Source organism: Cryptomeria japonica, chromosome 11 (genome assembly GCF_030272615.1).
Source record: "Cryptomeria japonica chromosome 11, Sugi_1.0, whole genome shotgun sequence".
In the NCBI taxonomy this organism is placed as follows: Eukaryota; Viridiplantae; Streptophyta; class Pinopsida; order Cupressales; family Cupressaceae; genus Cryptomeria; species Cryptomeria japonica.
Genome location: NC_081415.1, coordinates 106396058 through 106421142, shown reverse-complemented (window position 1 = coordinate 106421142; position 25085 = coordinate 106396058). Strand labels below are relative to the sequence as shown.

At 35.9% G+C, this 25085-nt stretch overlaps 2 long non-coding RNA genes across 2 annotated transcripts; both read right to left on the bottom strand.

The window, feature by feature from the left end:
• Positions 1-4787: 4787 nt before the first annotated feature.
• On the bottom strand, positions 4788-5517 carry LOC131041302 (uncharacterized). The gene is made up of 3 exons (XR_009105006.2): positions 5294-5517; positions 5024-5206; positions 4788-4945 (listed from the first exon to the last, which is right to left on the bottom strand). It is a non-coding gene; the product is annotated as an uncharacterized LOC131041302 (long non-coding RNA).
• A 2087-nt stretch (positions 5518-7604) lies between these two features.
• On the bottom strand, positions 7605-8234 carry LOC131041293 (uncharacterized). The gene is made up of 3 exons (XR_009359361.1): positions 8071-8234; positions 7874-7941; positions 7605-7764 (listed from the first exon to the last, which is right to left on the bottom strand). It is a non-coding gene; the product is annotated as an uncharacterized LOC131041293 (long non-coding RNA).
• Positions 8235-25085: the final 16851 nt, after the last annotated feature.

Sequence of the window (25085 nt, the reverse complement as noted above, 5' to 3'; positions counted from 1 at the left end):
TTGACTTTAAATGAAATGAGTCCTAACTTAAATTGAATCATAATCCTATTGCAAATTAAACCTAAACCTTTGAGGAAATTGAACCCTAACGCTAAAACTCATCTTGTTATCTCTTTCATATCGTTCTTGTCTATAACGCTTTCTCTTATTTACTCAACATCTTCTATGTTATCCTTCATACACTCCATCTCTCTTACTCAATATCTTTACCTCTCTCTTTATCTCCCTCTCACTCATCTCTTTATCTCTTTCCCTATCCTTCTTATCTCTAACTCTTTCTCTTATTTACTCCACATCTTCTACTTTATCATTCATGCAGTCCATCTCTCTTACTCAATCTCCTTTCCTCTCTCTAAATCTCCTTTTCATTCATATCTTTATCTATTTCCCTATACTTCTTATCTCTCCATATCCCCCCCACCTCTCTCTCTGTATGCATCTCTCCTTATCTCCCTATCATAAACAGAACATGAGTCCATTGATAATGGATCTTGATTATCTTTCTGATTAACAAATTTAATTGCAATTCTATTTAGATAACTTTAAGTGGATACATAATTGATTTGGAGAAATCACTTCTTCATTGACACTCTTTTTGCACAAGAAATGTCATTTCCTAAATGGCCAACTAATTAAGTTCATGTACTAGACAAATGCATGCAAAAAATAGAGAAAACGTTTTCCTTAATTGAAATTTCATTCCTCTTCGATGTATCTATTGTATAGCATGGTGCAATTCCCAGTAATAATAAAATAAATTTTTTAGATTAGCATTTACTATTATCATGCATTCTCTCAAATTAGAACTAAGAAAATCTAATAAAATCATATATCAGATGAACTTTTTTTAATATATAATGATCCATTTATTTAGATAAAAGAAGCTACTGATGATGAACATACACAAAGTAGGTAGTGGGTTTGAATATGAAAATAAAGCATTAGCTTAATGCACTGATCCATAGATGGTGCAACCACTATTATTAAACATATTCATATAGATTAGGCAGTCACTATTACTAAACATATGCATAATAACTATACATCTTATCTTCCTATTTATTGTATTCAACACATGTTAACATACATGCTAGCACTTGATGTAGGGTCTAATGATGTAGTAGAGATAAAGTTTGAAGAATGAGGCAAAAATGGATTGGTGTAGATTTGGAGCTCACCATTGGTCATATCAACAAAAAATTAAGATTTCTATTTTCAATCACCAACTAGGATAGCACTACTATCTATATGATCTTGGATTATATGTTTGTGATGAATTAAATGCTCGATGTTGTGTCCAAGCACAAGGTGATAGTGATAGAATTTGGAACCATCATATCACTGAGGTTATTTTTTTTTGTCAGGTAATGGTCTAATTTTAGTAAGGATCACAAGATTATCATTTAGAATATTTTACAATATATTCAAATAAGAATCAAATAATTTGGTAAAGACCTGATTCCACTATTGTTACTACATAGATTTCTAAGATGTTAGTGGAAAAGTTATGACATTCACTAATGGCTTTCTCTTTCTGGATGCTCTTCAAGTAGGCACCCCCCCAAAGTAATTAGCACAAGAATTCAAAGAATATTCTCCAAACTAAAATAGTGTATACTAATAGTCAGTGAGAATTGAACAAATATTATTAAAGTTCAAGTAATGATTAAGAGGAAACTTTCCCCTAAATATTGGTTGCAGATTTCTAACAAATATTCTCTATAAATCATTATATATCAAGAAAAATGAAATCTTTGTAGAGATTGATTGATAACAAGAAATAAAGTCTATAATCATCTCATTAGGTTTTTCCTTTTAGCGAACAATCTCTATTATAGCAACCTTGCTACCAATGTTTGCTTAAAAATGTGTATGAAAGACATCCATAAGTTGATCAAATGATTTGATCGAATAATTAAGTAATGAATTGTGCCATTCTAGAATAGTTCCCTTAAGTGACTGACAAATTGGTTTTAACAAAACAAAATCTCTGTATATCTTAAGAGAATCTGAGAAACATTGATAATATGTATAGTCCCACTACTGAATGGATCAATAGTAGGTCCACTATCTACCATCTATATTGACACTCTAGGGATATCAACACCAATTTGTATGTCAATGGTATAACATTAATCATCCTAGGTGCTAGCCTCAACAAGTGTTACATGATATTGCACAAGCATAGATAGAGCCCTTAACACCTCCAAGCTCTTGATGTTCGAGATAAGAATATCTCTCAAACTATTCACCACAAAGCTAGCTTGGGGAAGGGCCTTCTCTCTGTTCGATAACCCTTTGAAGTACCTTAGGTTCTCCTCTAAAATATGAACCTGGTCAAACAAACCTGTAAGACAACTCATGATGAATAGTAGGAGGAGATGGTAGATGGGTATTTATTAAGGTATTATTTTGGGAGTTTGGTTGCAAGCTATATGTAGAATAGACCCTATAATAACATTCTTAATGGGATCAGAAGCAAAAGGGTGATTTAGATCCACTAAGGCTAAGAACATCGAGCCAAGTTGAGTAGCACTATAAGGATTTAGAGGGATACTTAGTCTATAAGTTCTCCTCACAACCCTGGAGTCAGTTTGGGTGATTAAACTCGTAGACAAGCCCTAAAACACTTCAACAACTTTGAAAGAGTATAAGTGAGGAGCCTGACACAAGTAGTGAAATATTTGTTTAAGAAAATCATTAAGGTGTTATGAAATTAGATAAACCAAAGACAAGAATTCACATCAGGTTTACAAAAATGTAGAGTAGGAAAAAGAAAACCACTTCAGGTGGCCTTTACTTACCTCCCAAGGACTCACTCAATCTACCTTTCCACTCAGGATAAGCACAAAGCGTGGTAGTTGTCAAGTACTAATGGATAATTAATTTTGAGCCATATAATTGAAGAGTACAAGTCATAAAAATATTTTGGTGACCGCTGCTAACTATCTACATAAAAATGCATGTTTAGGTCATGGACGACAACATGGGCACTAATGTCTTGTATGGATAGGGTATGGGGTTCTGTAGAAAAAAGTGCAGAATGAAAGATACACTAGTTTTAATGCATTTTGAGTGTAACTAATGAACAATAGAAACTAATCTAGGTACAAATAAGAAGGGAAAAGATAAGAGAGAGGGAGAAGATGATTATAATGGGTCCATGAATGAAGTCTCTAACAAATATGACTCTTCTCCAATAACCTACACATAAGATGATAGGACAAAAAAGTTGGGGTTGTGTTTTAGAGGTGTTTGACAATTAAACTGACATTTTGGTGTTTCCACCTTCACTAAATAGCCAAGATAGATGATAGATAAAACCATAGTAAGAAAAATGATATAAGAGAATCAAATTATATGCTAATGGATATAATAAAAGTTGCAACAAAGAAGAGGGAAATAACTCCCCTTCAACACTAGACAAGTAGAAGCTTGTTAGAGTGAGGAAGAGGCATATAACCATCAAGCACACAAAGTTGAACAATGGTGATGGTAGATGAAGTGTAGTAGAATGAGAAGGTAGATTCTTAAGCATGGAGTATGGAAAACCAGAGATCAATAAGCTATATAAAACAAGTCTAGAGAATAAAGAGCGAAAATGAAGCCCAAGAAAGCTAGATAAGCAACCCATAAGAGAATACAATGCCAGTATGCATTTTAAGAGATGTTACAAATATTGCAAATCGTAGGTGTAACACTCCAATGACCACCTTCGAACTACATATTTGCGAGAAACTAGTGTGACGCACAAACATCTTCGTGTAGATTTCCATGAGTCAGACAGTCCATAAGGACAAAAAAATGACAAAAGCAAAGCTAACAAGACAAGCCAAGCGGACGAGTAGGTAAAAGCTAAAAGGGTTCTCCAATAGGTTTAAAGTAAAGGTGCTTATATAGCGTGAAATTTTACGAGGTGCAATTTATGATGTTACACCTCCTTCCTTAATAGATAGATAAATTTATTATACATTATATGAAGAACCAAATTCTAGAATCTTCAAGGTTATCTTGTAAGTCACGTCTCACACTAAGAAGATTTCCCAAATTGATATAGTGATATATTTAAAAATACATACGTGAATACAAACACATAACATAATCCAAACAATTCTTATCTACCCCTTCATCTCAAATATTTTATATCCGCTTTAAATAAATAATTGCTATTAAAATGCACTCCTTTTACCATATAATTTTAGTAGACATTTCTTAATATGTGTACACTACTTATGCCCATGCTGATCTCATATTGTTATACTAAATATTTTAATATTTTGTTTTGTTATTATATTTTTAAATTTTCATTATTATCTTTAAAAAAGCAAAAAGTTTTTAGTACCAAATTATTATTATTATACTATTATATTTCTATTAAACTCTTAGTCAAAAGAAAAAATCTATTAAGACGTTGTCATCATCATCATCATCATACTTTTATTTTATATTCATTCTTATCCTTGAAAAAAGATCAATTGTTCACTTTCAAAATCTCTTATTATTAATAATATTATTTTTAAACTATTGTTATATTACTATTTTATAATAAAATAAAATAAAGTTCTTAAATTAAGATTAATTATCGTCCTGCATTCTCTCAAATTAAAAATACGCTCGATAGTGGGTTCGAATCTGAAACTAAAGAAGCGGCTTCAGACATTTATACACGGACGGTGCAGCCACTTTTACTAGAGATACGCATATAGATCGGGCAGCCGCTATTACTAAACATACGCATTACAAATATACATACTATTTACTATTTAACTAAACGGAGGGTAGAATTGCCTGGTGCCAATTTGTCAAAGATTGCGCCGACTGCCACGCTAGCACGGGAGGTCCACAGCTGCTTGATCACACTTACATCGTTTTTCAAAGAAGGCCCGCCCGCATAATTGGTTATCGATCTCATTGCAAGGAAGGCCTTCTTCTCGCTCTCGCACACCTGCACAACACCACACTTGATTAAAATCATGGAAAATAAAAGCACGCACATATCAAAAGCTCTTATAATCAATCCTACCATCGCAATTGCTGCTGTTTCAGTGTCAATGGAGCTGACATTCAACTCCTTGTGGAGGAAGTTTCTGTAAGCCACGTTATTCAGATAGATGTCAGCCCTGCTTGCCCTCTCAATCCTCTTAATCTTTGGCTGTTTTGGCAGACATATATGAGATTTGAACACACATCTATCTAACTCTACATCCTGCACAATTAAATTCCATTACATCATTAATACCAATTTAAGTAGGGTAAATTTTCACATTTAGTTTAACGTGTTAAATGATGATACCTCAATTTCCTCTGTGGTGGCGTACAGTTTGTCATCTGCATTGAACCAAAATATGGAGTCTCTCTCCTCGGGCTTGGAATAAACTATTTCCGGCTGCAAATATACGCTCTGAAGAAAGTTCAGAACGTTTTTATCAGCATTAAAGTCGGAAAATGTGAGGTTAGCAATCTGGCGATCGAAACTTCCCTCGTCACGGCGAAACTTCTGATATCATCCAAAATCAAACAAGATTAGGGAGTCATCTGATACCAATTATTTTCTAAAGTGAGAGAAGCCAGGACAAAATCCATCCTACTTGAATGGAAAGATAATCCCCCGGACTGGCTTCACCAGTTTGGGTATCCGTGGGGAGGACCTACTAAACTAGTCCATTATCTTGGCATCCCCTTCTCGATATCTCCCTCTTTTAAGGACGTGGGGCTGGGTTAGGGAAAAAATAGATAGTAAACTCAACAAGTGGGACAATAGGGTCCTATCCCTTGCTGGCAGGATTCAAGTCTGCCAAAAAATCGTATCTTCATACAGTATCTATTACTCCTCGGTATGGATGTTTAGCAACTACCAAATCTTTGAAATCCAAAGAGCTATCAAACGGTTCCTTTGGTCAGATGGGAAGGGTAAAAGGAAAGCCCACGCAGTCAAATGGACCTGGTGCCACTTGGATTAAAAATTTGGTGGGCTGGGCCTTCAGGATCTTAGGCTGCAAGGCATCTCCCTTGTTGCCAAATGGATATTTCACTCACTGGAAGGACAAGAACCCTAAAAAATCCTCATCAGAAACAACATTCAAAATGGTGTTCCTAAAAATGGCAAAACGTGGAAAGCTCTCCCACTCAGCGACCTAATAGCTGGCAGTTTTTCTGTGTCTGTCCAAGGCACCTGGGTGTTTAAATCCATCTGGAAAGCCTGGGAGCATGTGCGTGGTCTAATTAACAATTCAAGCATCAACTCTGACAACTCCCTACACGATGAAAGGTCAATATGGTGGAACCTGCATCACAACTTCAAACCCCTTGCTTTAACCCAAGGTTGCTTTACTAAGCACTAGTATAACAAAGGAATCAAGTACATTATGGATATCCTTGAATATGATAACCTTATTAGCTGGGAGGCTCTTAGCACTAAATATGATCTCCCTACATCACATAAAAAGACATACAATATGATTAAAAATGCATGCGATCCCTTTAACCTCCCCAAAAACACCCAAGTAGATGCCCATAGATACCTCTCATTCCTATGGAAGGATGGCTCCACCCTCCCTAAAATCAAAGTCAAATCTATCTATACCTTGCTAAACAGTGACCTCTCCGTGATCGAACACATCAACAAACCGTGGTATGTTAACCATACCCCCCACACTTGGCAGAAAACCTTTGAGAAGCTCTGGTGATCCCCCATTCCCCCTAAAATTCAATGCTTCAAATGGCAACTCATTTTAGACAGACTACCTGTTAGGAATAAATCTGTTGAGCATGATCGGTGCTTTGTCTACAGAAAACCTGAGACCGCGCGTCACATATTCTTTGATTGCCCCTTTGCTAGAGAAATTTGGCTTCTGTTTGGAATATCTATTGCAGAATCTGTTTTTACTCTTGATATTGTTACTGGTTTTATTCATGGACTACGGAAGGATACTAATCTTGTTTCGCAAATCTTATCTTCTTACATTCTCTGGTTTATTTGGAAAAATTAGAAATGAGGAGAAGTTCCAAGGCATTACAAGGGAACGTACTGAGTTTTTCAAAACACTCATACATTACAAAATTGCTGTGCAGGTCTGTTTTGTGATAAACCTCGAGAGAAACAAGCTACTGCGATTCTTGAAAGATGGCAGAGCAACCATGTTTGTTCATGAGATGCAAAACGGGTATGAATGGGCTAGAATCGCATAGAACCAGACCTCTTTTGACAAAACAGTGAAGAAGCTGGTAAAGGATCTACAGGACAGCAGGCCTCCCCCCTTCAACAGGATCGAGATGTGCTCCCAGATCTTAGCAAGAAAGAAGGTGGTCTGGATGGAAGGAGAACAAGGCTGGACTACGTGGGTGGAGGATCAAGATGAGATCCTCCAATACTGAACTATTTTGCTATGTCCCCTCTTTTTGGCTAGAGCGATAATTGTATATAATCCTTTCTCTAGTTCTTCAGTTTGGCAGCGGTGGCCCTACCCCCCGCTCACTAGTTTTGTATAAACTCTACGTCTAAGTTTTCTTTGGACTCTCAATATTTAATTAAAAAAAAAAGAAGAAAGAAAAAGTGAGAGAAGAAGAGAAAGAAGAATTAGGGGAGGGGTAATTAAGTACGTACCTGCCAGTACCAGAGACGGCAGTGTGTGCGAATTGACTGGGAATAGCAACGTCACCAACACGGAGATCTTTGGGGTTTGCGCTGGCCGCTCTTCCATAGTGAATTACTCCCTTCACACGAAAGTGAGTGAGCAACAGCTGTGTTGTCTGTGCTGCGTTCACCTGGGCAATAATGATCCCAATCACAATCACACCATTAGTCATACTAATCCAATCATTAGTATTACCACCGGGATGAGGAGACACATTAAATGACTTTGTGGGTCTTTACCGATCCACTTCCGCTCATGACTAAAATTGTCCTGCTCCCTCTAAACATTCCCACATGGAACCTTCGACCTGTAGTACAGTAACCAAAACCAGTTAATACTAAAATACGTATATGAACTAGTGAAAAAAAAAGTACATTGTGCTAATGCTCAGAAGATAAATAAGGGAGAAGGAGAAAAGAATTGAGTATGATTCAACCAGAGATATCTACAGGTTGGAAGACGCCCACAGCGAGAAATACATTGAGTTCTGCTTCGCCGGAAACTACCAGACCGTAATGTGCTCCTCTTGCGTTAATACTCTTGATCTTCTTGGCCAACCCTTCAGAAATCTCACCATTCGAAAGCAATGGAAAGGCAATCAACGAGGAGGAAAAGAACTAGAAGAGAACTGCGGAAAGCCATAGCAGATTCAATGACCGAAATCGAAAATCGCTTACTCTATGTTTTGAAACTCTCGGCTCTTCACTCCTATTTATAACATGGAATGCTTAGATTGTGCACCTAATCACACCTAATGTAAGATGGCTTAAGAGCTTAATTAATCAAACCTTATCTTGTATCACGTGGGAAACGAAGAAAGCACATTTAGAGATAAGGTTGTAGAGAGACGCCGAATGCTGTGTGCGCTGAAAAGGACGAGCTATATTTGTGGATTTCCAAACACAGAGCAGGATGATGTATATAGGTGGCTCTCCATCCCACAGGCGAGCTTGATGTTCTAGTGTTTATAAGCCGTTCAACATGTAATGAAACTCTCGTGCTGTAATACTTTTTCTGGAAGTCTCTCTTTCAATTAATTAATGATCAGTCTAATTGAATGAGTTTGATTGAAAAACTATTAAATTAAATTCTGATAAAATAATATCAAATAATTGATTTAGCCTGGACGTACGGTTTATAGGCAACATTGTGAGGAGGAATGAAAAATTAATTACGAGTCATATTCTCTTTTCTTATCAATTATGCTTTACATAAAATCCGCATATGCTTTTGAGTACATTCTGCACAAGTTCACGATCAATATCTATTTTTTCTGGGCCACGGCTATTCTGGCTCCAAAACAGACCTTTAGTACAGTGTGTTAGTGACAGGTTAGTCAATTGCGACCATTAAATGCAAAATCGATGGTGTAAAACGCGTGACTAACATGAGTGTTAGTCCCTCCGTACTGCCTTTTTGGAGCCAGAATAGACATGTCATTTTTCCGTGAGTTCTTGCAAATTAGGAGGTTTCCATTCATCTTTCATATCAATATATTAAATAGTGAAGTGACAATGACAATAAATGCTAATTCAATATATTGAATAGACATTGGTAGTAATTGATTTCCCTCCACAAGTCCAAACTAACAAACATATTTAGGGATTGACAACAAATAAGTTCGCATTTAATGTAAATTTTATCTAAACTCAAAAGATATTATTAGTAAGTTTTAAATCAATAGAATAAAGGGAAGCTTTCGTTTTAACCAATTAATATTTTACATTTTGTGAATGCGAATTTGGCCTTATCCCGTGTGAAAAAACAAACAACACATTTCAATTTATACTTTTTATTTTTATCTATTTAATGTATGCAAAATTGCCAATGAGAAGTTTTATAATTATTTATGAAGTGTAAAAGTATTTAATAATATATGAAAATAATATGTCTTTAATGATGTATGCTAATGATTCTATTTGACAAATGTTCATTTAATAAATTTAACCCATTGATTGATCTTATTAAATTTATTTGAGCCTAAAAATAGAAGGAATAGATCCAATCAAGTGACCCAAATGAACTTGCCTCAAAATTTGAATATTATAGGGTGCTATGACTTCATCCATAGAATATTTAACCACCAGAATCTCATTTATGGAGTCTAAAATTATATTCCATATGCATCCACTATGGTTTTGATAATTTTGGAAGATGTGATGATTTGTTGCCAACTAAATTTATAAAATAATAAAGACAAAACCAATATCCCATGCCACCCATGAATACCTCTAGAGTAAAAAATAAATAAAAAAATCCATGCCACCAACTTCATTAGAAGTATATTTTAGAGAACTTGGTAGCTAACTATATTCTTTGTTAAAGATAATATTGTTTGCTATATTAGTCACTCTATTTGAAGATAAAGGTAAAGTTCACATAGATAATTCTAATTGTTTTTTGAATAGTATCACATCTTCAAATTGATGGAAGTGTAGGAGTGATTCTTAGTTTAGCACCATCGCTAACTAAATCTCTTCTTATTAAGGTGAAGAGACCTATCACTATTGTCCATTGTTCACAACTTTTTGATTGAACACACCTTGACATTTTATTCTATATATGCTTCCAATAATATTAAGACCGGAGTGTCGCTTAAGATTTAAAGGAGTGTTAAACATCTCAATACTTAAATGGATTCTCACATAGAGTTTAACATTGTTGAACATCACAATGATTACAACTAAAATTAGTGAACCACATTCTCTACAACTTAATCATCATTAAATATAAATAATAAACACATATTCAATTTATTTAAAACTACACAATAAAAATTCATAAATATTAGATATAAATACTTTCAAGATTAAAAATCTCATACTTCTTTATTAGTTACATTATCTATTTCTTAAAAAATCCGTTATAAACACAAATCTAAACATATCCATAGAACATATGAATTCGATTGCTAATATATTTTCCGATAATCTACAAACAAACATTAGATAAGTGGTGCAAAATATGGTGTAACTTACCTCCAAGTTTTCTGGAACGCTTATGCGGTAGCCTCTACAAAATAGAAGGCTGCTGATTAACATATTTACGGAATGACACTAAACATGTTTACACTAATATTTCCTAGATTTCACTAATTTTTAACCCAACAAAGTAAAGAGAAGAATTCCTTGTTACTTGTTACTTTTTGCAAACAGTGTAGCGCGAAGCTCCTCCTCTCGTTTACTCTGGAAAATTGTATAGAGATTACGTCAGTGTAGGCCAATCAATGACAACCTTGTCCATTTAAATAAAAAAGCATGATAGCTGCCCCTATGTAAAACAAATTGACTCTAAAAGTATTGTATAATTGCACGTTTCAATTTGTACATCAATAGTTTGATAATGCAATTTGGGACTTAGTGCTTGTGAACGACAAACCGTCACTATCGTTCATTAAATGGACATAAATGCTTGGAAACAAATGTAAATTAAATTAGCATTAATTGTGTTCGACAATTGCATTGAATATCGTTCATAATCATACACAGCACATCAATCGAAATCAATTGTACAATTTGAAACGGGCCTTAAAAAGCACGTGTTTCCTTTCGAACCAGCTCAAAAGCATAGCTCAGGATAAGAGAGCGACCACACACTGGCTAGTGGACCGTATCCACATTGCGTTTGGAACTGAAAAAGATGGGACAGTTTGATAACACAATTTTAGATTATATTATAAAGCATGGAATAGATGTCCAAAGGGAACATAGGTCAGAGAAATAAAAGAGAATTGTTATGGAGAAATAAGTTCTTTTTTTTTTATTCGAAGTGTTAGAAGAAAGAAATAAATATTGAAGTTACAATTTAAAGATTGGGTCACTGGACCGCTTCGTGGATTTTTTTGTATCCTCTAAAATATCAGATAGTTAACTGATTGAAAAGGAGAGTTCCAGAAAAAGTATTACAGCACGATTGTTGAACACACTAGAACATCAAGCTCACCTGTAGGATGGATGGCCCCCTATATACATCATCCTGCTCTGCGTTTGGGAATCCACAAATATTTTACCTTTATCCAATTCGAAGGGTCATATATGCCCATCAAAAAGGTGAACATGAAAGATTTTATTAACAGTGTCTGTGGATGACTGTGTTAAGCTGCTTCAGTATCGAACCCACTACCTACCACTATGTGTATGTTCACTATCGGCAGCTTCTTTTATCTAAAAACATGGATTATTATATATTAAAATAAGCGCATCTGATATCTCGGTGAAGGGTGAAAAATAGTAAGAAAGAGTTTAGTAAATGAAGATTGTTAACATTAGATTCAAATTAAGATTGTTGACCTATGACTCAAATTAATAACAAGAGAAAGGTTGTAGACATTTAAATATGTCTATATATGTATACATATAGAGAGCAGGGTTGCTAGTCTATGAATACATAATGAAAAACAAATTAAAGTAAAGGGATGAAAAATAATAAAAGTTTAACAAATAAAGATTGTTAATCTATGAATAAAACTGAGAATAAGGAGGAGGTTATATGTAGAGAGAGAGAGAGTTAATGTATCAATCTAACGAATAACAAAGTAAAGAAAACAGATGCAATAGAGTAAGTAGTTCTTAATAAACTAAGACTACTAACCTATTACTAAATTCAAGATCAAACTAAGATTGTGAACATATGACTCAAATGAAGAACAAAACAAGACTATTAACCTATGACTCAAATTAAAAGTGTTTTCTAAAATTGCATTCACATACATAGTATACACATACAAATTTTCAATAAACTAGGAACAATATTTTCATTGTAGAAACAATAAAAAAAGTTTACAAATTGCATTTGCATACATATTATACACATTTACATGCATAGCAAATTGGGAACAACATTTACATTGAATATAAAATATAAAAAATGGAACAATAGTAATACCTTGAACAATGTTGCATCTTCTTCATCTTATTCTTAGATTTTCATGTCTTCTTCCTTCTCTTCTGACGTTGTTGTATATTATTCCTCCTCTTTTTATTACATTGTGCGTTCTTGTGTCACTAAGTTTGAAAAAAAGTGTAGAATGAAAGGATTTCATGTTTATTTCAATTTGAATTTTTTAAAATTTATTTGATGCTTATTTGTTATGGCCTCTTAAATATTTGTCCACCTATTTCAAATTTAAAAGCTAAATCTTTATTCAATTTATAGGGCTGATATGTTTTTTCCATTAATTTTTTAGTTGATTGGTTTGGTGGAATGCTTCATCTTTTGTAATGCCTGCCAAAATACCCTAGGGAAATAAACAAAAACTAGCCACAAACAGAGACTTTTTTTACCATTCACTAATGCAACATAATCATCTACCAATCACGTATCAAATGCATTATCTATTATCTACAACAATGCATAGATCATCATTGATAGGGAGATTGAGTGAGAAGTTACTCAATAAGCCTAAATTGGTTTAATTTGTTTTGTAGACCCAAGGATATACTTTTTATTTTGTGTTCAATTAGTGTTTGGAAACATCAAATTTCAAAACCCACACCTCTCCTCAAACAATCACCTTATTTGTGTGTTATACAATTTTGTTCTAGCTTGCTTCCTCAATGTTACTCAAATCCTCCACCATAGGTCCACACCCCAAAAATGGTGTCTTGAATATCATTATTGATTTAATTAGGCCCATTAGGTGTATTTCAATTTTTTTGCACAAGTTTGGAAGGTTCCAACATCATTGAGGCAACTGGGTTCACTTTTTAGTAAAACAGGGCTAAAAAGGCTACTAGCTCGTGGAGGCCTAATTGGGTGGATTTTGCTTGCATAGGGAAACGATGGCCATGAAAACCAAGGAACCTGACTTGGAAGGTGTCAACAAGGTCTAAACTCAAGGATTTTCATGATTTTAGCTCCTGAGAAGGTGGTTTAATGATTGTCCATATTTTTAGGCAAGAAAGGAGGGTTTTAAGAAGGTTTTTCTCAAACAACAAAGGAAGTCTCTCTTACACCACACACCAAGCTTCCAAACCATTCTATAACCTCTATCATATCATTTTGAACTATTCTCCAACTCTGCCCTGCATGACATTACATCAAACGCTTGCTATGCAAACTGAAAAAGGTAGAAAAATGACTGTTTTTAGCATTGTCACTGCTAATTCACTATTTTTCCTGCATTTTGAAGGGTTAGAACTTCATGGAAACCTTCACCCAAGCATCTAGAAACCTCTAAAAAAAATTTTAACACTTATCACAAGTTTCCAAAGCATGAAAACTTCCATAAAGCAATTTTTAGATGCAAAAGACATTAATTTCCCAAAACTAGGTACTTGCTGCCAGCCACAACTCAACACTTTTGCAAGATGAAAAATGCACCGTTTGAAGCTCTAAATACATCTACAACTCTAAGGAAACTAGTGTAGACCTCTGCCTTAAGTTTTTTCACTCAATTGACGTTCGAGCACAAACTTGTTTGAGTCTTTGTTCACATTGCTAGCCAAATTTATCACCAACTTGCCTAGCATGAACTCAAAAGCACTTATTTTGCACAACCCTGGCCAAAAAATGAATTATTTACACTGTACATGAGAAATACAACTTGTCTAAGTCCATCCATGGGAGCCCAAACCTGGAATTAGATAAGTTGATGCATTTTGGAGGCCAAAACCCTTGACAGGGTAGCCAAAGAGCAAAAATAAAACTATTTTACAAAACCAACTTCCCAATGCACAACCTACAAAGAAATTACATAAAGTGCATTGAATATACACCAAGATCACTTTCCAAAAGGTACAAAATGAAAATGATAAGCTATAGTATGGACTGTTGTACAAATGAAGCTCAAAACATGAGAAAAATCATAAAATTGTTGCCCTTTTGATTAATTATGGTAGAAAGTACAAAATCCAACCCTATACCAAGAAGAGGGAGGCATATATATATAATTTTAAAGTGTTTATCAACTCCTGTATGGACATAAGGCATTTTTTTGTCTTCTTTTTACAAAAAGTGTCCAAAATGACAACATTTACAAGCAAAATGACAACTTTTGTTACTCCAAATGGTAATTTGAGCAACCTAACACAACCAACCTTCCAAAATAACCTAGGAATTAATAAAAAAACTTTATAGAAAATTTTAAATTCTTTCCAAAGCATGGATAAGGCTATAAGAAGATTTTCCACTTTTTAGCCTTATTAGGTCTAGAAGCACAATATTGACAATTCAAGCCCTAAGAAGAAAAACTTGATCTCTCAAGAACAAAATGAGATCAAACACTTATAAAATGAATAAAAAAAATCTATGAAAATATTTCAAAACTAACAAGACACTTAAGCATGAAAAATACCAAAAAAAGGAGAGTAGAGCATGACTAGGTGCTCCTGCACCATACTCCCCCAAAGACAAAGAAGTCATCTGACTCCTTGAGGAAAAAAAGAAGAAGGAATTCAAGACTTAGAGAACTCAGACTCATTTACCCAAGTGGCTCCCAAAAGTGGTTTATCTTTCCACTTGATGAGATGCTCCATGTACACATGATGGCGAGTCCTCTTGTAAACTCTTGAGTCCAACACTTTTTTAGCTTGAGGAATAGATAGAGGAGGCAAAGGCAGGTCTGAAAGTGACTTGTGAACATCTGAAACTCTATCATTCTCCTTAGGAATTTGACCTTTGAATGCCACCAAATCTGAAACATTGAAAATAGGATACAAAGAAAGATCAGTAGGCAAATCAATTTTATATGCATTAGAACCATACTTAGCCAACATCTTGTAAGGACCTATCTACCTCATTTGGAGCTTGTTGGGAAATCCCTTTTGCAATCTAGACTTGTTCAAATGCACCATCACAAAGTCCCCAACTAAAAATTGAACATCCCTCTTTGATGCATGCACTCTACCTTTCACTTTTTGTGAGGTATCTTGAAGAGTCTTTCTCACTTGCTCATGAACTTCCTTCATTGATTGAACCATGTCATCTACTATAACACTCTCTTGTTGCATGTTACCAAGATCCCCTAACTCCATGATACCCCTTGGGTGCATACCATAAACAATCTCAAAGGGACTCTTACCAGTTGACCTATTAACACTATCATTGTATGCAAATTATGCCTGATGGATGATTTGATCCCAACTTTGGCCATATTCCTTTGTCAAACACCATAAGAGTTTGCCAAGAGTCCTATTGACCACCTCAATTTAGCCATCAGTCTGCGGGTGATAAGCTGAACCAAAAGAAAGATTAGTACCCAATCTTTTCCATAATGTCTTCCAAAAATGGCCAAGAAACTTAACATCTCTATTAGAAACAATACTAGAAGGTAAACCATGGATTCTAATCACTTCCTTGAAAAACAAATAGGCTATATGACTAGCATCATGTGTAGTCTTGCAAGGAATAAAGTGTGCCATTTTACTAAATCTATCCACAATCACAAAAATGCTATCAAAACCAGCTTGAGTCTTAGGTAAGCCTACTACAAATCCATGCTAACAAATTCCCAAGGCCTTGTAGGAATTGGAAGAGGGTGATAAAGACCAGCATTAGAAGTATTACCTTATGCTTTCTGACAAACCATACATTGCTCCACATACCTTCTGACATCTCGCTGCATTTTAAGCCAATAATAGAAACGTTGCACCAACTCCAATGTCTTGTTGAGACCAAAATGTCCACTCAAACACCCATTGAGCTTTTCTTGAATCAGATTCTCCCTCATTGAGCTTTTCAGAACACATAGCTGCCCACCTTTAAATAACAAACCATTTTGCAAAGTATAATCAGCATATTCACTATGAAAAGAATTATCAAATTCTTGGCAAACCTTATAGATGGCTACAAAATCTTCATCATCAGGATACATTCCTTTGAAGCATTCTATGTCAATAATCTAAACCTGTACTTCCTGTACTATTAGAAGCCTTCTACTCAAAGCATCTTCTACTTTATTGCATTGTCCTTTCTTGTGCTTAAGAGTAAAAGTGTATGATTGTAAGTACTCAACCCATTTAACATGCCTATGATTTAACTTATCTTATGAATTCAAGAAAAACAAAGCCTCCTTATCTGTATAAACAACAAACTCCTTTGGAAGCAAATAATGTCTCCACTTTCTAAGTGCTTGAACTAAAGCATAGAGTTCCAAATCATAGGAAGAGTACTTATTTTTAGCATCATTTAGTTTTTCACTAAAGAAAGCTACAAGTCTATTATCCTGACTCAACACTGCACCTACTGCAATATTACTAGCATCACATTCAATAGTAAATAACTTGTCAAAACTAGGAAGTATAAGCACTAGTTGAGAAGGAACCTTGGTTTTCAAAAGTTCAAACCCCTTATTTGCTACATCTGTCCACTAAAACTTTACCTTAGCTCCACCTTTTATAGTATCAAGCATTCGTGCACAAATTTCACTAAACCCCCTGATGAACTTTTTGTAGAACTGTGCTAAGCCATGAAAACTTCAAACATCACTTGCTGATTTGGGTGTAGGCCAATTTGTGATGGCTTCCACCTTGGTTTTATCCATTTTTAAATCTCCATGTGAGATCACAAAGCCAAGATAAATCAATTCCTGTTTCATAAAATCACACTTTTCCAAATTGATTGTCAATTTTTCATCATATAATTTGTTCAAAACAATTTCAAGATTCTTCAAATTCTCTTCTTGAGTTTTACTGAATATTAGTATGTCATCTAAGTACACCACTACAAATTTACCAATGAAATCATGCAACACTTCATTCATGAGTCTCATGAATGTACTTGGGGCATGAGAAAGACCAAATGGCATAACTAGCCACTAATAAAGACCCTCATTTGTTTTGAAGGTTGTTTTCCATTCATCACCTTCTTTTATCCTGATCTAGTGATAACCACTTTTGAGGTCATATTTTGTGAAATACTTTGCACCTCCCAAACAATCCATCAAATCCTCAATCCTTGGAATAGGAAATCTATACCTGATAGTGATTCTATTAATGGCTCTTGAATCTGTGCATAATCTCCATGTACCTCCTTTCTTGGGTGCTAAAACTGCAGGTATTGCACAAGGACTTATGTTTTTCCTTATCAGATTTTGATCTAGGAGTTCTTGCACTTGTCTTGCCACTTCTTTGTTTTGTTCAGGTGTCATCTTATAGGCTTCTTTGTTTGGTAAAGAGGCTCCTGGTCTGAAGTCTATCTGATGGTTAATGGCTCTAGGAGGTGGTAAGGTTGCAAGTGTTCCATCCCTTATGATTTCTTTAAAGTTATCAAGTATTTACTGCACTTCTTGTGGTATTTCAACCTTCTTCTCCTTCTTTTCTTCCTTGGGTGTCACTATGAGTGCAAATCCCACTCCTTTACCCTCTTCAAGTGTGTTAATAAACTCTTTCTCATTCACTATTAAAATATTCTGATTCTTTGAACTGCTGCCCTCTTTCTCTTCATTTATAGACTAAATTTTGTATGTAACACCATCCTTCTGAAATGAGTAGGAGTTTTTCTCACCATTGTGTATGGCTTTCCTCTCAAATTGCCAAGCTCTACCCAGAAGTAGATGGAAAGAATCCATTGGAAGAATATCACATAAGATCTTATCTTGATACCCTCCTATAGTAAATTCTACCCATGTTTGTTCATTGACTAGAACATGTTGCTCCCTATTTAACCATGTGACTCTATAGGGATGTGTGTAAGGGATTCTTTCTAGTTTGAGTTTCCTCACTGCTTCTTCTGAAACTATGTTATCTATGGATCCTGAATCAATGACCACCTTGCATACCTTTCCCATGGTCTTGCACTTAATTCTAAACAATGACCTTCTTTGAATAGGTTCCTCCTTAATTGGCTCCTTTATCAAGACTCTTCTCATCATCAAACTCTCACCATCTTCTGATGCTAAGCTCACTTCATGAGCTTTGCTGCTTGGTGCACTTTCTTGCACATAATTCACTTTTCTTTTACCTCCTTGTGATGAAGTGGGTTTCTCTGGACATCTGTAGGCAGGGTGTCCCAACTTTTGATAGTTGTAGCATTTCATGGTGAAGTAGGACCCTCTTCTTGGTCCACTAGATCTACCTCTACCTGGGTTGCTAGATCCCCTTCCTCTATAGCTGCTCTTGCTCTATGAATCCCCACTTTTCTCAATAAGTTTGGATTCTCCTTGGGACCTTTGATCTCCTCTTCCACCAAAACTTCCTCTATGGTCTCTACCATCTCTACCCCTATCTCTACCTCTGTTGCTTTGTTCTTGGTTTTTCTTATTCTTATCTTCCATTTTGAGTGCTAGTTGATAACACTTGTGAACTGTTTGTGGACATAACAAACTCATCTCTTCTTGTATGTTCCATCTCAATCCATTCAAATACCTTGCTACTTTTATACTCTCATCCTCTACTACCTTGGATCTCATGCATAGTTTTTGAAATTCTTCAGTGTAGCTACTAACATCTAAGTCTTTCTATCTCAAGTTATGTCTTTTCCTATGTAGTTGGATTTCATAGTCTTCAGGAAGATAGGTTTCTCTAATTTTGGCTACCATTGCTTTCCAGGTGGCTATTGGTTGCTTACATTCTTTCACCCTTTCCTATTGGATGAACTTCCACCAAGTTAAGGTTGCCCCTCTCAACCTTGATTTTGCTACTTTAACCTTTTGTGCTTTAGTTATTCCATCACATTCAAAATGGTTTTCTAGGATTTCAATCCATTCTATAAGAGCATCTGGATCCATCTTTCCACTGAAAAGAGCCACTCCCTCTAAGGTTTTACCACTCATAGCTCTCAAAGCCTTCAAGAATGGTTCTTGCTCAAGAATAGGGCCAGGTATGGGAGCCTCATCTTCTATTGCCACCATTTTGCCCTTACCTTCAACCTTATCATGGACTTCTTTAGTCTTAACTTCAACTAGTTTTGTTGCTAGTTGGTCCAATCTCTCTCTGAGTGCTCTATTTTCTTATTCTTGGTCTTTGACTTTCTTGGCTAACTCAACATTAATCACCATGTTTTCTTCTAAGGATTCTATTGATCCTAAGTCAACTTGGTTTCTCTTTTCACCTGAATCTTTCTCAGGCTCTAATACCACTATGATAGGGAGATTGAGTGTGAAGTTCCTCAATAAGCCTAAATTGGCTTAATTTGTTTTGTGGACCCAAGGATATTCTTTTTCTTTTGTGTTCAATTAGTGTTTGGCAACATCAAACTTCAACACCCACACCTCTCCTCAAACAATCACCCTATTTGTGTGTTATACAACTTTGTTCTAGCTTGCTTCCTCAATGTTACTCAAATCCTCCACCATAGGTCCACACCCAAAAATGGTGTCTTGACTGTCATTATTGATTTAATTAGGGCCATTAGGTGTATTTCAACTATTTTGCACAAGTTTGGAAGGTTCCAACATCATTGAGGCAACCAAGTTCACTTTTTAGTAAAAGAGGGCTAAAAAGGCTACTAACCCATGGAGGCCTAATTGGGTGGATTTTTCTTGCATAGGGAAACGATGGCCATGAAAACCAAGGAACCTGACTTGGGAGGTGTCAACAAGGTCTAAACTCAAGGATTTTCATAATTTTAGATCCTAAGAAGGTGGTTTAATGGTTGTCCACATTTTTAGGCAAGAAAGGAGGGTTTTAAGAGGGTTTTGCTCAAACAACAAAGGAAGTCTCTCTTAGACCACACACCAAGCTTCCAAACTATTCTATAACCTTTGCCATATCATTTTGAACTATTCTCCAACTCTTCCCTGCATGACATTACATCAAACATTTTCTATTTGCTGGTAAACAGATTTATCTCTCTTTATTTATTTAATCTTTGTACATTATGGCTCGAGGAAAGAGAGACAAATTTCCTACAAATCAGTTGGAAAATATTTATATTGATTAGCCTCTGAATTAAGGTACAACTCCCTTTAATATATATTCAATCAACTCCAAATTACACACAATCAATAGAATGCTTTTCACCGGAAAGCAATAAAAGGTAATTGCATTCACTAGTCAATACGAAATGAACGCAAGCACTGATTCATATATAACTCTTTACATAAGGCCAACAGACTTCACATGTACACTAAAACAAAATGAAAAGCCTTTAAAGATGAAATTCGCTAATAATTTTCTGCACACATAGAAAGTATAATGGCTCCTTTGAAACAGATTTTCACAAAAATCAAATTCCAAAATATCAAACACACAGATTTGAAATCAAAGAGAACTGTTAACAAGATTTTCATTCATTGATGATCATCCACCTTCTACATACACAAAGTCTTTAGCCAATTTAAAAGATAGTCTTTTCAAAAACTTAGTGAACCATTACAAAGTCATTGCAAAACATATATATAGGTCGTCAAACCAATAGTTTTTTAACCAAAGTAAAATTAACTCGTAAGAGTTAATATATAACTACCCTAACTGCATAACTGAAATAAAAAATGACTAGACTCGCTGGCAAACAACTACCAGCAGTGCTAGTCATGTCGTCTGCTCGGTCTCGGTATGATCGCTCAGGTTGGTGTTTTGGACAGACACCATCACCGCCTTTGTCGCACTCAACTCTCAATGCACCTTCAAAAATTCTTGAGTTATAGTTACGTGTGGCAAACTGATGTGACTTACTCTCTGCTTCTAGAGCTCCTTCTTTCTCTTCACCATCTGCACTTTGTCCCTATGTGAGTCTAGGTGATCGAGACAAACTGTGAGCATCGATTCTACTTTGGAAATCCTCATGAAATCTCCCACATCCAAGGATTTCTCCACTTTGATTTGCTTAATGTGGCTGCTAAACTAGTTAATCATCTCTGTGGTATCTTCCAGAGTTTTGCTATCTTCTATAAGCAATTGGACATCCACGCAGCGCAAATCCTTCTGCATGGTCGCCCTTAAGGTTGTTAATTCGCCACGTAGACTGGCTGATTCACTATGGCCCTGTTCAATAATCTGGTTGCGCCACTCAATACTCTCTTTGCAAATAAACATTACGTCCTTATTTAACCCTGGCACTTGCTTTTCAGCAAGAAAATTCATCAGGCCATAACGCTGAATATCACGCATCTGTTTTGAAATCACTGCCCATTTAGTCTTCTCTTTCTGCCACGAGAATAAGTCAGAATCTAATTCTTTGGTGACTTCAATAGCATCTTTGAAAATCTGGACTAAATCCGTTATGTAATTGGTCGCTTGATGCATGATCGAGGTGAGCCATTCTAAGAAAACCTCGGCAATCATCCTGTTTCATTGAACCTCATCAAAGAATTTTTGATTACCAGGCGATTTTGGGCTAAATGGTCCTGAACTTTGAGACAACAATAATGGACTGTTCTACAGAGCATGAATATGCTGAGCCATTTGCGTTAAATTTTTCTTTAACTCAGCCTTGTCTCTTTCGTCTTTCCAAGTATGAGAGATAATTCATTTAGTTGAAGTCTCCAGATGTTTCACATCTATGGCTCTAATTCCGACCCCCAAATCAACTCGTTCAATAGCATAGTCTACTTCTGAAGCAATAACAACATCTTTGTCGGACGCGGGTTTGGCAATGTCTGTAGTCCAATGCTTCATGCTTTCATCGAAATCAATCATAGCCTCCATTTTTAGCCTTTTGGCCTTTGTGGACTTTCCCAGAAATTTACTCATAGCATCCTCCATTGATACCGAAATAGGGACTACATTCCTTTTCCTAGTAATTGAATCACTTAACCACTTGGGTGCCAAAGTTAGTTCCTTAGATGGCATGGGTGGAAATCCTGCTGAGGGTGGCAGTGTGGCACTGTCTGCATGAGATTGGATATCATGTGTCCCTGGATCCTAGAAAGTAGTATCTACGTCGGTTGAAACCTTGTCTGTATTAGAAACAGGGGATGCCATATCGCACAGTGCTTCCTTTGCATCCAAATCAAGAATGAGATGGGAAGCCAACAGCTGAAAACTCTTCTTGGACCTTGACCTGGTAACTCGACCACCAATAGAAAGTTCAACCTCGGTGTCAATTTTCTCTTCTTTAATCCTTGCCTGCCTTTTTCCTAAAACAGAAATGGGAATGTTAGTTAAAATAGAAGTTTTGCTTGTGGTATTCCTCTTCCCACTTTTACTTCTTGAACTGGTTGCTCTTATCGGATGAAATCGGCAACTCCTAAGCCTATTTTTTGTCCTGTGAATTACGTTGAAGGTGCATGTCTAAATACTATCCTCCATCTTTTCACTCCAATCCACCTCTAGAAGAGGTTCATTATGTACTCGGTTTAGAAACTCAGAATCAAGTATATCTTCACCATCAATGGTGACACCTGAAGTGTCCATTGGCAATTTCATGTCATGAATTTGTTTCAAGGTTAACCTAGACCAACTCCTTTTCCTTACTTCAAATCCATCCAGGCAACCCTCCTAATAATCTTCCAACTGAGACACATGCTGAGCAGGCATCACCTTCTTCACATATTGAGCAATGAAACCTTTACTATCAAAATTATCCTTTTTCACAAAGGTCTTCAAATAAAATCCCTTAGGTTCTAGCTCAAGATTCAGTGCATCAGAGACAGACCTATAGTTGTAATGGCCTAAGTCAATGGGGAAAATCCCACTTGTGTCGGAGTCCTCACCATAGTCCTTTGCGGCATAGGCAAGCTACCTGGAAACTTTGATCAAAATACAGGAGTCTAAAACATACCTGGGTAGCCTAAAGGGTTCACCTTTAAATCCTCCAACCCTTAGGTAGGTAAAGTGACTAAACTGTGTAAAGAAACTGCCATAGATGTTAACAAGTTCAACGGCTTCTGCAAACATCCTCCTATGCAAGTTACCTTGTAATTCAAAGGTCAACCTCCTAGCAAAAATATCATTCCAACGGAGATAATCATCAACATGCCCTTTTAAAGTTAAATTGGGATGATACTCATAAATTTTTATGCCTTGAACCCATTTTGCATGGGATAATCCAAGCCATTCTCTCACACAAGCAAGCATATATAACAGGTACGAAGACATATGAAAGTTTGACATCCCAGGGTAATTACTCAAACCTTCGTGTAACCTTTCCGCGATAATAGTTCCCCAGTCAATGAACCGATTTTTATCTAGAGTGACCTGGATGAAGAAATACATCCAGTCCTCCGAATAGAAGGAGTGGGAATTACCCTTTACTCTGCTTAACAATATTACCAAGTCTCAGATTGCGGGAATTAAATGTTCATGGGTTAGAGGTCTCGACAACCTTGAGCCTCCTTTCTGGAATTTTAGAAGCCAATTCCGTGCAATAACAGTTCTGTAATACTGCTTTTTCTCAGAGAAAATTCCATATGATTTTCCAATCGTCCAATCTTCATAGGGTTCCCGGTGTGAGATACCCATGGCTGCCATTATTGTCTGTCTATCGATGGACAACAAAACCTCACCATTGTTTTTCCTTATGCATTTATTACCCTTGTCATAGTGATTCATACATTCTAAGACTAATTCAGGGTAAGAAGCAGTTGTAGGAAATGCGGCCGCTTCTAATAACTCGCTTTGTGCAACATCTCTCATCATAGGATTTGCAGCTGGGTTCCGTACTCTTTCTAGAAAATCATCTAAATCCAGTTGGACTAATGTTGTATCACCTAGTTCCGGTAAAGAGCTTACAAGGGAAGATGAGTTCATTAATTTGGGCAAAGTAGGCCTCATGTTTAGCTCGTGATTTTCTCCAATTAATCCAAGCAAAGAAGGAAAGAGGAAACGGAAACAAATAGCTAACAAAATACCCAGATCTTGTAAAACAAACTGCAACAATTTAGAAAGTTGTTGGACATACCTTCTTCTATCATCTACAAACCCCTATCGCAGTCTATTTCTCCCGCTCCAAAAACTCCTTCTCAAAACTTTCCCAGGAAAATAATAATCTCGACGTGACAACTACTCAATTTTAAAGCCGAGAAAATCTTACCCATTATTATCATAAACTATCTCCCTTACTCTCCATTTGTGTGACCTTACTCTGAAATGATTGTACCCGAGCATGCCTTAAATGCTAAATCACTTCACTTCTGACACTACGGATCCTCACACATACTTTCTATAAATGACAGATTTCAAATCATTAAAGAAAGAATATTCCTCTCCTCTGCGGTTGTTAATCATATCTTAAAATCTGCGCCATCACCTCGCGCCAAGTCACATGTCTTCCAAAAAGCCTATACATCAAAATCTGAACATTGCGAAACAATCACGACACAAAATTAACGTGAAAAATCTTGAACTTTGAACCTTGAACCAAAAAAGGTTCAAGTTCAAGGTTCAAAGAATGTAAAACACCGACAAGGACTAGTGAAGACTTAAAACTGTGCGGAAGGAAAAAACATTCAAAACAATGCCCGTTGAACTTTGAACCTTGAATCAAAAAGGTTCAAGTTCAAGGTTCAAGTTCAACGCAGTGAAACTTAAACAATATAACAATGGTCGGGTTACATGAGGAAGATTAAGAAAATGACTTGACCAATAGATTAGATGGGCATTACTTCAAACAAGGACACATATGGAATGGAAA